Source organism: Pseudophryne corroboree, chromosome 5, assembly GCF_028390025.1.
Source record: "Pseudophryne corroboree isolate aPseCor3 chromosome 5, aPseCor3.hap2, whole genome shotgun sequence".
In the NCBI taxonomy this organism is placed as follows: domain Eukaryota; kingdom Metazoa; phylum Chordata; class Amphibia; order Anura; family Myobatrachidae; genus Pseudophryne; species Pseudophryne corroboree.
In genome coordinates, this window is record NC_086448.1 from 414,387,023 (window position 1) to 414,399,658 (window position 12,636).

A 12,636-nucleotide genomic window follows, 5' to 3' on the forward strand; every position below is an offset into this window, starting at 1 on the left:
GCTGAGATGTCATTGTCTCAACTGAAAGTGGACATCATGAATATAGAACAGAACCCAGACAGGATTCTGTTTTGTATTCGCCAAACAATACCCCCTCCAGAAGACAGGAATGTGTTAGTTATCACCCATTGTTTTGCATAACCAGGGCCACTGATATGAATCAACTTGTGACCTTTGTTATAATGCGAAGCCGAGTTCCTGCGTCCAATGGACAGTGAGACTGTAGGGACCAATAGATTGCATTGTGTGAGTAGCATAAAAGACGGGCCTGTGACATCCAGCCTTTACTTCTCTTCAAACTGTTATCATTGCTGATAATCGGGAAGCTGGCTGTCCAGAGGCGCTTGCGATCGTTACCCTTTGTGCGTAAGTTTCTCTCCGTAATCATTGTCTTTCTGTGAGCCAATTCCTCTCTCTCTCTCTCCATCTCTCTCTCTCTTCTTTACTCTTATATCTCTCATAGTATTATAGCATTGTATTGTATAGCATTCAGGTTAGTATAGTATTGTCTTTTTGTATTTATTGTTTAGATCTGTGGTTAGGAAGTCTCTGTTATATTGTAGTGTATCATATGTACTGTTATCCCCTTTTACAAGTATATTAGACATAATACAGTTAATAGGCCTTGGAACCTAAACCAGTATCTGTGTATTTTCTATAGTGATAAGTGTTCACTTGAGCGTCGGTGACGCTCAAGCAGCTTTGTAGATAGTCAGGTTACACAAGGTTGCACTTACACCCTGTACTCACATTAAGGTATTCAGTGTATTTCATTGGTATAAGGTTTTAACATAAAGGTATAGTGTTGTAAGCGTCTGCATCGCTGGTGACCTCCTCGTGGTCTCGAGCGTATGCTACGCTACAGCGAATCATTCCCCTAGACATAACCAATAACGTGTCCTGTGATCACTGGGCCGTGAGCGAACGTGACGCTTGAGCGTCTCGCCTACGGCTGAGCGATCGCTACGCAGATAGCGTACCATTACGGTACTTCTTAAGTAAACAGCGTACAGTGTTCTTAGCTTCATAAAGGGTTGTTTATACGACAAAGGAATTTAGCATTGTCATAGGCAGGAGTGGAGAGAAACTTGGCTACAATTTGTTGCAACAGCTTGTAACTTTTAAGCAAGACAGCATAGTTTCCCTCTACTGCAGCATAACAGGCTCTAATGAATATGAAAACTGTAGGTCTCATATAAAGATAGCACTGACACAGTGCTGCATAAATATATGTATGTAAATGCACAAGTAAAATAAACACAGGAAAATATAAGAAGGGACGAACACATTAGCTTTGTTTTTTTAAATCTTTATTCACATATATTCTATTTCTGTCACTTTTTATTCTCTGCATCTTACTCTATGTATTTTAATATTTCGCTCTAATTTCAATAAAGGACAATTGAGTCCCACATAAATGAATTACATAATAAACCTCTATACTATTTATGGTTATTGAGCACTTTAGCCTGTATTTGATACTGCTGCTGCGGATATATATGTTCTATAACAACAATCATATTGATAAATTAATAGTTGGATGAGTGCACCTTAAATTTATCTGGTTTCTTTTTCTTTTCCCCTTCCTATGGGGATTTGACTCCATATCCGTGTTTAAACCAGTTGGTAGCACCTTTATGAGCCTCTTAATTTTGTCCCATATATAGATTGATATAGGTGAATCCCTAAAATAGGGTGTAATTAGATATGACAATAGGCACTCCAACTTTGTGATTGACATCATAATTTATTAATCTCGGTGCGGGTTACCCTCCAGATCTGGTGGAAGCTTATTGCTTGACCAGTATTGGAATTTTTTGGACACAATTTTATGTCCAATTTATCAAATTGTGTGTTTATTTTAAGGTCTTGAAAAATGTGTACAGTAAACTTTGACGTTGCATATTTACATTTGTGGAACAAGGGAACAAACAGAATATTCTTACAAACATTGAATATTCTTATTTCAAATTTTTTTGGCTTTCACAACACTTAACTGTGCCTAGAAAAACAACAACTTTGAAATCAACTTGGGTTACTAGGGGCAACATGCCATAGTATTAGAAATGGTCACATGTTCCAAAACAATAATAAGTGTGTTAGTAAGTAACATTAAGCGTAGGCTGCATTATGTGGCTCATGTTGTTTGGTATGTACAAAGGAAGATAGCAATGTAGAAAACATGGCATGTTGGCATTTAGCTGATGTAGTTTATAAGTTGGTTTATTCACACTTGATGAAGGTTAAAATTAGTTTTTACAAAAAAACATGCTGTTAACAGCAAAGTATTTAAAAAACAAACAAAAAAAAACAGTACATTATTTGTGAGTGTGTCAGATTTAGACATAGTAAATGATAAATTGGTAAGTGTAAAAACAATTGCTGGCAGGGCCGGATTAACAACGGGGCGCATGGAGCTGCAGCTCCAGGCCCCCCATTGAAAATAGGCCCACAGGATCTCCTGCAATGCAGCCAGTGTTAACAGTAAAAAAAACACTGGCTGCATAGCGTTGTCCCCACAGAGACCTGCACTTACCCCTCCACTGGTCTGGCTGCCGTGATCGGAGGTCAACCCCGATCAGGCAGCGTATGGTAACAGCACCCCGCGCAGCCAGTATCCCTGATGCTGCAGCCTCTGCTTTTGCTCGGTGGCTGGGCTCAGTGGGCTGTGCAGCACTTCCTGATACTGCAAGCTCCGCCCACTTCATGACATCGTGTAGGGGGCGGGGCCAGGACTCGACACTGCTGCCAGCCATCCATGTCACATACTGAGCAGAGGCAGGAAAAGGTAAGAGAGAGAGAAGTAACATGGGAGGGAAAGTGAAAGGTGGAATGTAAGGAATGAGTGCAGTTGAGGAACAGTAATGCACCTGAGATAGACAGGTAGGTGATTAAGTTATGTTAGAAAAGTAAAGAAAGATACTGTGAGAGATTAGAAAAGAAGACAAGCATGTGATTTCAGAGATAGGCAGTTTTTACCCTGTTTTTAAAAAGGAGTGGGCCCTGCAGGACGTGCTGTGCAGTCAGTCTCTCACAGCTGGCAGCGATCTTATCCAATCGCTGCCTGAGACCAACGTCCTCCCCTCTCTGCCCACCAACGCACAGCATAACCCGCACTGTATCCCTCCCGCACTGTATCCCTCCCGCACTGTATCCGTCCCGTACTGTATCCCACCCGCACTGTATCGGTCCCGCACTGTATCCGTCCCACACTGAATCCGTCCCACACTGTATGGCAGATGATGCAGGAAGAGCTGCTCAAGAGGCTGTTGTGAACGTGAATGCGCAGGTGCAGCAGGTCAGTGTACCCATCCAGTGTCTGCCCCTTCTCCAGCTCAGTGTCCCCACCATTACTGATCCCCATCCCAGTGTCTCCCTGCCTTCCCTCCCCAAACAGCCCACTGCACCCATCCCAGTACCCTCCCACCTAGAACTCTCAGTCCAGTCCAGTGGCGGGCTGGCCAGGGGGGCAGAGTGCCAGGTGCCCCCTTGGCTGTGCTATCGCCACGGGACGCAGCCTACTCCATTGCAAAAGGGCACAGGTGGTCCAGTGTGCGCGGCGGCAGCCATGTGGGCTCTCTTACTGTGTGTCCTACAGGGCTACGGAAGCCCTGTAGGACACAATTAAAAGATACGCAATCTGTGATACGGCTGTACGCTGCTGTGCATAGGCGGCCATATCACACGGGGGGACTGTTTGCTATGGCTCTGTGTACTGAACAGCAAGTGGCGGGGGGCGGTGGCAGCAAGAGTGAGGTACTGACTGTGCTCAGTATATTAGTGACACAGCCACCATCCTGCTAGTGGCCTTGTCACCCTGACCTACCCTTCACAGATTACATAGGTGACCATGCCCCCATTGCTCATTAATACGCCCCCAGCAGGGTTAGGGGTAGTGTGTGTGGGGAGCAGGTGCAGGGTAGGGAGTGGTGTAGTGTGTACGGGACGCGGGTGCAGGGTTAGGGGTAGTGTGGTGTGTACGGGGAGCGGGTGCAGAGTTAGGGGTAGTGTATACGGGGAGCTGGTGCAGGATTAGGGGTAGTGTAGTGTGTACGGGGAGCGGGTGCAGGGTTAGGGGTGGTGTAGTGTGTACGGGGAGCGGGTGCAGGGTTAGGTGTAGTATAGTGTGTACGGGGAGCTGGTGCAGGAATAGGGGTAGTGTAGTGTGTACGGGGAGCGGGTGCAGGGTTAGGGGTAGTGTAGTGTGTACGGGGAGCGGGAGCAGGATTATGGGTAGTGTAGTATGTACGGGGAGCGGATGCAGAGTTAGGAGTAGTGTAATGTGTACGGGGAGCGGGTGCAGGGTTAGCGGTAGTATAGTGTGTGTGGGGAGCGGGTGTAGGGTTAGCGGTAGTATAGTGTGTGCGGGGAGCAGGTGTAGGGTTAGCGTTAGTGTAGTATGTACGGGGAGCGGGTGTAGGGTTTGCGGTAGTATAGTGTGTGCGGGGAGCGAGTGCAGGATTAGGGGTAGTGTAGTGTGTGCGGGGAGCGGATTAGGGGTAGTGTATTGTGTGAAGGGAACGGGTGCAGGGTTAGGGGTAGTATAGTGTGTACGGGGAGCGGTTGCAGGGTTAGCGGTAGTATGGTGTGTGCGGGGAGCGGGTGTAGGGTTAGGGGTAGTATAGTGTGTACGGGGAGTGGGTGTAGGATTAGGGGTAGTGTAGTGTGTACGGGGAGCGGGTGTAGGGTTAGGGGTAGTGTACTGTGTACGGGTAGCGGGTGCAGGGTTAGAGGTAATGTAGTGTGTACGGGGAGCGGCTGCAGGATTAGGGGTAGTGTAGTGTGTACGGGGAGCGGGTGCAGGATTAGGGGTAGTGTAGTGTGTACGGGGAGCGGGTGCAGGGTTAGGGGTAGTGTAGCGTGTACGGGGAGCGGGTGCAGGGTTAGGGGTAGTATAGTGTGTACGGGGAGCGGATGCAGGGTTAGGGGTAGTGTAGTGTGTACGGGGAGTGGGTGCAGGGTTAGGGGTAGTATAGTGTGTACGGGGAGCGGGAGCAGGATTAGGGGTGGTGTAGTGTGTACGGGGAGCGGGTGCAGGGTTAGGTGTAGTATAGTGTGTACGGGGAGCGGGTGCAGGATTAGGGGTAGTGTAGTGTGTACGGGGAGCGGGTGCAGGGTTAGGGGTAGTGTAGCGTGTACGGGGAGCGGGTGCAGGGTTAGGGGTAGTATAGTGTGTACGGGGAGCGGGTGCAGAATTAGGGGTAGTGTAGTGTGTACGGGGAGCGGATGCAGGGTTAGGGGTAGTATAGTGTGTACGGGGAGCGGGTGCAGGATTAGGGGTAGTGTAGTGTGTACGGGGAGCGGGTGCAGGGTTAGGGGTAGTATAGTGTGTACGGGGAGCGGGTGCAGGATTAGGGGTAGTATAGTGTGTACGGGGAGCGGGTGCAGGGTTAGGGGTAGTGTAGTGTGTGCGGGGAGCGGTTGCAGGGTTAGGGGTAGTATAGTGTGTACGGGGAGTGGGTGCAGGGTTAGGGGTAGTATAGTGTGTACGGGGAGCTGGTGCAGGGTTAGGAGTAGTGTAGTGTGTGCGGGGAGCGGGTGTGACTAATGAAGCTAATTGGAAACTTCAATTATATTCTGTCTGTTTTTGTTTTGTTTTTTGTATCCTGGTTTTTACCATATTCGTTAATGCATATTTTATTTTTTTTACATGGTAGTGGCATGTTAAAAGAAACTTAAAATGCATATTAGAAAAAACCATAGCAGTACATGCTCATTAATGAGTTTAGTCATAGGATAGTATTTTGTAAATGTTCTGGGGGAAAAATTTCCATGTGGATTGGACTGCCACCACTAACAGGTCTACGGATGGTGTGATGGTTAGCTTTGCTGCCTTACAGCACTAAAGTCATGGGTTTGATTCCCACCATGTCCCTAACTGCGTGGAGTTTGTATATTCTCCCCATACTGGCGTGGGTTTCCTCCCACAATCCAAATACCGTATATACCGGTACGTTAGCTCGCAACATAAAAATAAACCATAGTTAGGTAGGTGGGTAGCTATGCCCTCCATGGTGCTAGCCACACCACACCCCCATATCGGTAGTCACACCCCCACCATGCTGGTCACACCCCCTGCAGCGGCGCACAATAGGCCCTTCATAAATTACAGCTCCAGGCCCATGAGGACCTTAATCTGGCACTGATTGCTGGTAAGATTCATTTGTAACTGCAGTGTATTCCAATTAATTGCTCAACAGGGGACTTAGTTGGCCAATTAATTGCTAAATAGGGCAGATACACTTGTAGCAGTAGTTCGCAAGGGCTGAGTAGCTGCAGACTTACTCCTAGGCTGCGTTCAGCTAGCGAACATTTGTCATGTACTTATAACCATCTGCTACGCATTTCTGCACAAAACACGCCTACTACCATTTGCATACGCCCACACTAGCCGCCCACTTTCACGCCCATTTCGTTAGATAGCGAAGCCAAGCCTCCGCACCTCCTCCGTCACACCCTGTTTTTGTTAAGAGTAGTACGGACTGAAAATCAGTTAGTATTTTTGCACAAACGTCGTAACGCTGGCTTTGCGCACGCGCAATGTAACATTCGCGCATGCGCAGTTTGCAGATTTTCGCTGATTGCGATGAGATGAACTGCTGCGAACAACTCGGAATGAGGGCCATGGTCTCACATCTGGGGTGCTCGGTACTACACAGCTGTGCAGCACCGTGACATTCAATACAGTGGTGCACGCAGGGTCACGGATGAGCAGTGATATAATCCCATTAGGGTCACTGCTCTGAGAGGAGAGAGACAGCGCAGGAAACTCTATATTTGGCAGCACATAGGCAAACTTTAGTAAGAGCATGCTGACGGAATTGTGGACTATGCAGAGTTGTAATAACGCCCATTTTCCAAGGGCCCATTTATACTAGTGTGTGTACACTAATAGTGATGACAACCAGGAAACCAAATGTAAAGATAGGTGCATCACGGATTTAGTGATGCGTACAATGGAGTGGCATCAGCCTCTATATGAGTGAGCATTAATAAAGGCAGCATTAGCTTTCTGCTATTATCCAAAACAAAAATTTTTTCAAATGCACATATTGTAAACCACGGTCAGCATTTCATGTGATCATTCTTTACACTTGAATATGACAAAGAAGAGAATACAAGGTATGCATTGGTCATGTCAAGTCCAGGCATGTGGTATACTTTGACACGTGCACACATACCAAGGAGATATAACCAGCTCACTAATCAGAAAAAGTCACACAAATATAATCTGTTTTCCAGGTGATTCTTTCTGAGCTCCCAAAAGGTCTGAATAGTAAAAGTCATCCATTGACAAGGTAGGGAATGGATTTGTAGCATACTACAAGTGATCATAGAGACTGTATTTTAATTGCTCAATACTGGAAATTAATATAACTTGGAAATATTTATAATATCTGTGCTTATTGGTTATAAAGACTTGCAAACTAAATTTTAGCTAATACACTTTGTATAGTACTGTTTACTCCAGAATAATACTATAATACACTGGGGAGTAAATATATGCATGTAGTAAGCACACATATACATTAGCAATATCTCACACAGTGACAGTGCAGATATGCAATAACTTATAGCAACCAATCAAGCATTTTTTTTAATGTAAATCTTATACCAAAATAATCAGCTCATTTCTGGTTGTTATGAGTTATTGTACAATACACAGTTTATATATAAACTTGGCGGGACTCTGTGCCATTTCACTGATGTATGCTAAATGCTGCGCTCTGCTCTGCTGTACTAATTGTACTTTTAATTTACTGTGTATAGAGGGCTCGATTCTGCTATGCTGCACTATAATCTGCTGTACTTTGAAGTGACTGTGTATAGGGGGCATGCTTCAGCTATGCTGCGCTATACTCTGCTGTACTGGCAGTAATGTATAAGTGATTGTACATAGGGGGCACGCTTGTTACCCTGTGCTGTGCTCTGCTGTACTTTTCAGTGACTGTGTATAGGGGACACGCTTCTGCTATGCTGCACTATACTCTGCTGTACTGGCTGTACTTTTCAGTGACTGTGTATAGGGGACACGCTTCTGCTATGCTGCACTATACTCTGCTGTACTGGCTGTAGTTTTAACTGACTGTATAGGGGGCATGCTTCTGCTATGCTGCGCTATATTCTGCTGTACTTATAAGTGACTGTTTACAGGTGGCACACTTCTGCTATGCTGTGCTGTACTGGCTGTGCTGTGTAAGTGACTGTATAGAGGCACACTGCTGTATGCTGAGCTGTACTCTGCTGTAAATTGTAGTGTTAACCCCTGTAGTGTAAGCCCTGTGATCCATGCAGTTTGAACCGAGCTGCAAGTAAAATCAAAAACTGAAAAATAAAATAAAAATATGTCTACTTGAACTGTTTGGTGCACTTTACCCTAGTGTGCTTTGTTCACGTGCAACTATAAGCCCTGTGTCTCCACGCAGCTTGAACCAAGCTGCATATTGAAAAAAAATATAAAGATCTATTGTTTGCATTGTTCTGTGCACTGTACCCTAATACACTGTGTCAATGTTTCATAGATGTGCTATAAACTGCTGTGTGCTTGTGCTGCTGCTCTGTCGCTTAGTAACCATCCAGCTTGCTGCAGCCTTTGGCCAATATTGTTGAAAACAATATTGTGAGCTGTGAGGTGGTTAAAATTGACTTGAAATAAATGGAAATTAAAGTTATTGAGGTTAATAACACTCAGAACAAAAAGAGGCCCAAATTACGTGGTTTTCACTTTTTTGTCAATTTGTGAAAAATAAGATCCAAATCCAAAACCAGACGATGAATCAGAGCCAAATCCAAATCCAGCAAAAATTGTCCAGCGCACATCTCCCCAAAAATCTAAAATATATATATACAGATGTGTCCACTTACATCTTTGGTAATTTGCTAAATTTTGCACAACATGGAAAACACGGCTAAGCTGTTTTTCACGAGTAGTGAGTGGATGTATTTTAAAATTGTTGCTTGCTATAATAGAATATGTATATACCAGTGCCAGATTTAGGTCCACATGGGCCTACAGCTGAAATTTATGAAGGGCTTACTGTGTGATGCCACAGGGGGTGTGTCCAAAGTAGTGGGAGTATGACTGGGCATGTGGCCTACAAAGGGTGTGTGGCCTGTGCCAGGCGATGCGGTTAGCACTATGGAAGACATATCTACTGCTTACCTCCAATCACCTCAATTTTCCTTCCCTCCTCACTCATATGAAGCATGCACCACGACCTATTTACTGGCCATTCAATAAAATATTTAAAAACAAAAACACAATCTTTGGTTTAACTCACATTTTATGTAAATTCCTGACACACTATAATGATTTAATTATGTTGTGTATGGGGAGCGGCAAGGTGACTGAATAAATAAATAAATAAATATGGGATCTAATTCCCCGTATTGTACCAGTATAATTTTATAGTCTCCACTTCCTACATACTGTATATGCTGAGGTAATAAGAATGGAACTTATTCATCCTATTTGGTCTAATCAGAGACCATTCAACCTGAGTACACCCAAGAATAATCTAAAGTACAGCTAATTACTTCCTTTTCATTGATTCACTGTTTTATTCTCAAAACACATAAAAACACATTTAAAACATATTTGTACCTATACTGTACATGTAGACAGTAGCGGATCTTGCTACGGGAATGCAGGATTTTTGCCCGGGACTCCCCCTTTCGGAGGGCGCCGCCGCCGTGGCAAGATCCGCTACTGATGGTGCCCCCCGGTGCTGTGCGGTGCTGTGCGGTGCTGACTGTGCGGTGCGCGATGAAGTCATTGCGCACCCGCACTGCATTGTGGGAGCGGCACATAGACACTAGAGGTCATGATTGACCTCTAGTGTCTATGCAGTGCTATGGGAGAGACGTTTCCCATAGATCAGAGGAGCGGCGCCGGCGGCCGGACACGGGGGACAGCAGTGGTCGGGAATCAGGAGCGGGGATGGTGAGCAGTGCCGTAACTAGGCATTTTAGCGCTGTGTGCAAGAAACGACATTGGCGCCCCCCCATGCAAGATAGTGGCAGTGCGCGCCATAGGCGTGCGAAAAATATATAGAGGCGTGGCTTCATGGGGAAGGGGCGTGGCCACAAAATAATAGCAATTCATACTACGGTGCACAGTAGTCTCTATTATTCAAATTACGCTGCACAGTAGCACCACTACACCAGGTAGAGCCCCTTTCATACATTACAGCAGACAGCGTCCCCCTTTTTACACATTACAGCAGACAGTCCCCCTTTTTACACATTGCGGCAGACAGTCCCCCTTTTTACACATTGCGGCAGCCAGTCCCCCTTTTTACACATTGCGGCAGCCAGGCCCCCTTTTCACACATTGCGGCAGCCAGTCCCCCTTTTTACACATTGCGGCAGCCAGGCCCCCTTTTTACACATTGCGGCAGCCAGGACCCCTTTTTACACATTGCGGCAGCCAGTCCCCCTTTTTACACATTGCGGCAGCCAGGCCCCCTTTTTACACATTGCGGCAGCCAGGACCCCTTTTTACACATTGCGGCAGCCAGGACCCCTTTTTACACATTGCGGCAGCCAGACCCCCTTTTTAAACATTGCGGCAGCCAGGACCCCTTTTTACACATTGCGGCAGCCAGGACCCATTTTTACACATTGGGGCAGCCAGGACCCCTTTTTACACATTGCGGCAGCCAGTCCCTCTTTTTACACATTGCGGCAGCCAGGCCCCCTTTTTACACATTGCGGCAGCCAGCTCCCCTTTTTACACATTGCAGCAGCCAGTCCCTCTTTTTACACATTGCGGCAGCCAGGCCCCCTTTTTACACATTGCGGCAGCCAGTCCCCCTTTTTACACATTGCGGCAGCCAGTCCCCCTTTTTACACATTGCGGCAGCCAGTCCCCCTTTTTACACATTGCGGCAGCCAGGCCCCCTTTTTACACATTGCGGCAGCCAGGACCCCTTTTTACACATTGCGGCAGCCAGGATCCCTATTTACACATTGCCGCAGCCAGTCCCCCTTTTTACACATTGCAGCAGCCAGGCCCCCTTTTTACACATTGCGGCAGCCAGGACCCCTTTTTACACATTGCGGCAGCCAGGACCCCTTTTTACACATTGCAGCAGCCAGGCCCCCTTTTTACACATTGCGGCAGCCAGGCCCCCTTTTTACACATTGCGGCAGCCAGGACCCATTTTTACACATTGCGGCAGCCAGGACCCCTTTTTACACATTGCGGCAGCCAGGCCCCCTTTTTACACATTGCGGCAGCCAGTCCCCCTTTTTACACATTGCGGCAGCCAGTCCCCCTTTTTACACATTGCAGCAGCCAGTCCCCCTTTTTACACATTGCGGCAGCCAGGCCCCCTTTTTACACATTGCGGCAGCCAGTCCCCCTTTTTACACATTGCGGCAGCCAGGCCCCCTTTTTACACATTGCGGCAGCCAGTCCCCCTTTTTACACATTGCGGCAGCCAGGCCCCCTTTTTACACATTGCGGCAGCCAGGACCCCTTTTTACACATTATGGCAGACGGAGAGAGAGAGAAAGAGAGAGAGAAAGAGAGAGAGAGAGAGAGAGAGAGAGAGAGGGATATACTTACCTTCTCCCCGCTGACAGGCTCCTCGTGCTGGCATCTCCCTCTGTGCAGTGTGCAGGCATCGGACAAGGAGGAGGAGGGAGGGGGACTGGAGCCGCAGCAGCGCTATGTCATTGGTAGTAAGCGCCGCTGCAGCATCCCCCTCTCCTTCCGTATTGGTTGCCTGGCGCTGCTGTGGATGCTGGGATGGAGGAACCGCATCCCAGCATCCACAGCAGCGCCGGGCAGCCTATACGGAAGGAGAGGGGGATGCTGCAGCGGCGCTTACTACCAATGAAATAGCGCTGCTGCGGCTCCAGTCCCCCTCCCTCCTCCTCCTTCTCAGCTGCCTCCGGCACTTCTCTCTCCTCCAGCGCGGCTGCGGCGCGGACTTCAGAGGCGGCATGTAATGAGTCAATTTGACTCATTACATGCCGCTGGCCGTGCGCCCTCAGGGCAACTGCGCTGTGTGCCAAGCCCACTTGGCACACACGTAGTTACGGCCCTGATGGTGAGTATTAATGTATTTTTTTGTAAGTGGCACAAACTAGGGGGCACAACTCTACTAGGGGCAATACTACTGGGGGCACAAACTAGGGGGCACAACTCTACTGGGGGCACAAACTAGGGGGCACAACAACTCTACTGGGGGCATAACTGACCATGCCCATAACTGACCATGCCCCTTCATGAAGCCCTGCCCCTATTTTTTCGCCAGGGGCGCCACAAGGGCTAGATCCTGCCCTGCAAGTAGAGATCATGACCATTGAGGGACGGATGCTGATAACACTTGCTGCCTCCCTAAAAAGGGAGAACTCTTTAATAGCCTGTTCGGCCCTCTTTAGATCCTGATATCTAGTCATCCAGGATCCAAAGGGGCCTGAACATACAGCAACTATAGCAGCGATGTGCAGTGAGGTCAGTGGCTGTGGAGGCTCTGGCTGCTAACCTACCGACCAGACCCCCCCCCCCCCCCTTCCACACCACCACCACCACCACCACCACAAAAAAGTCCCCTTATATCACTAAAACCAGCACTAGGCTGAACCAGCCAGGGGGATAATGTCATAGCAGGTGAGACAGTGTGG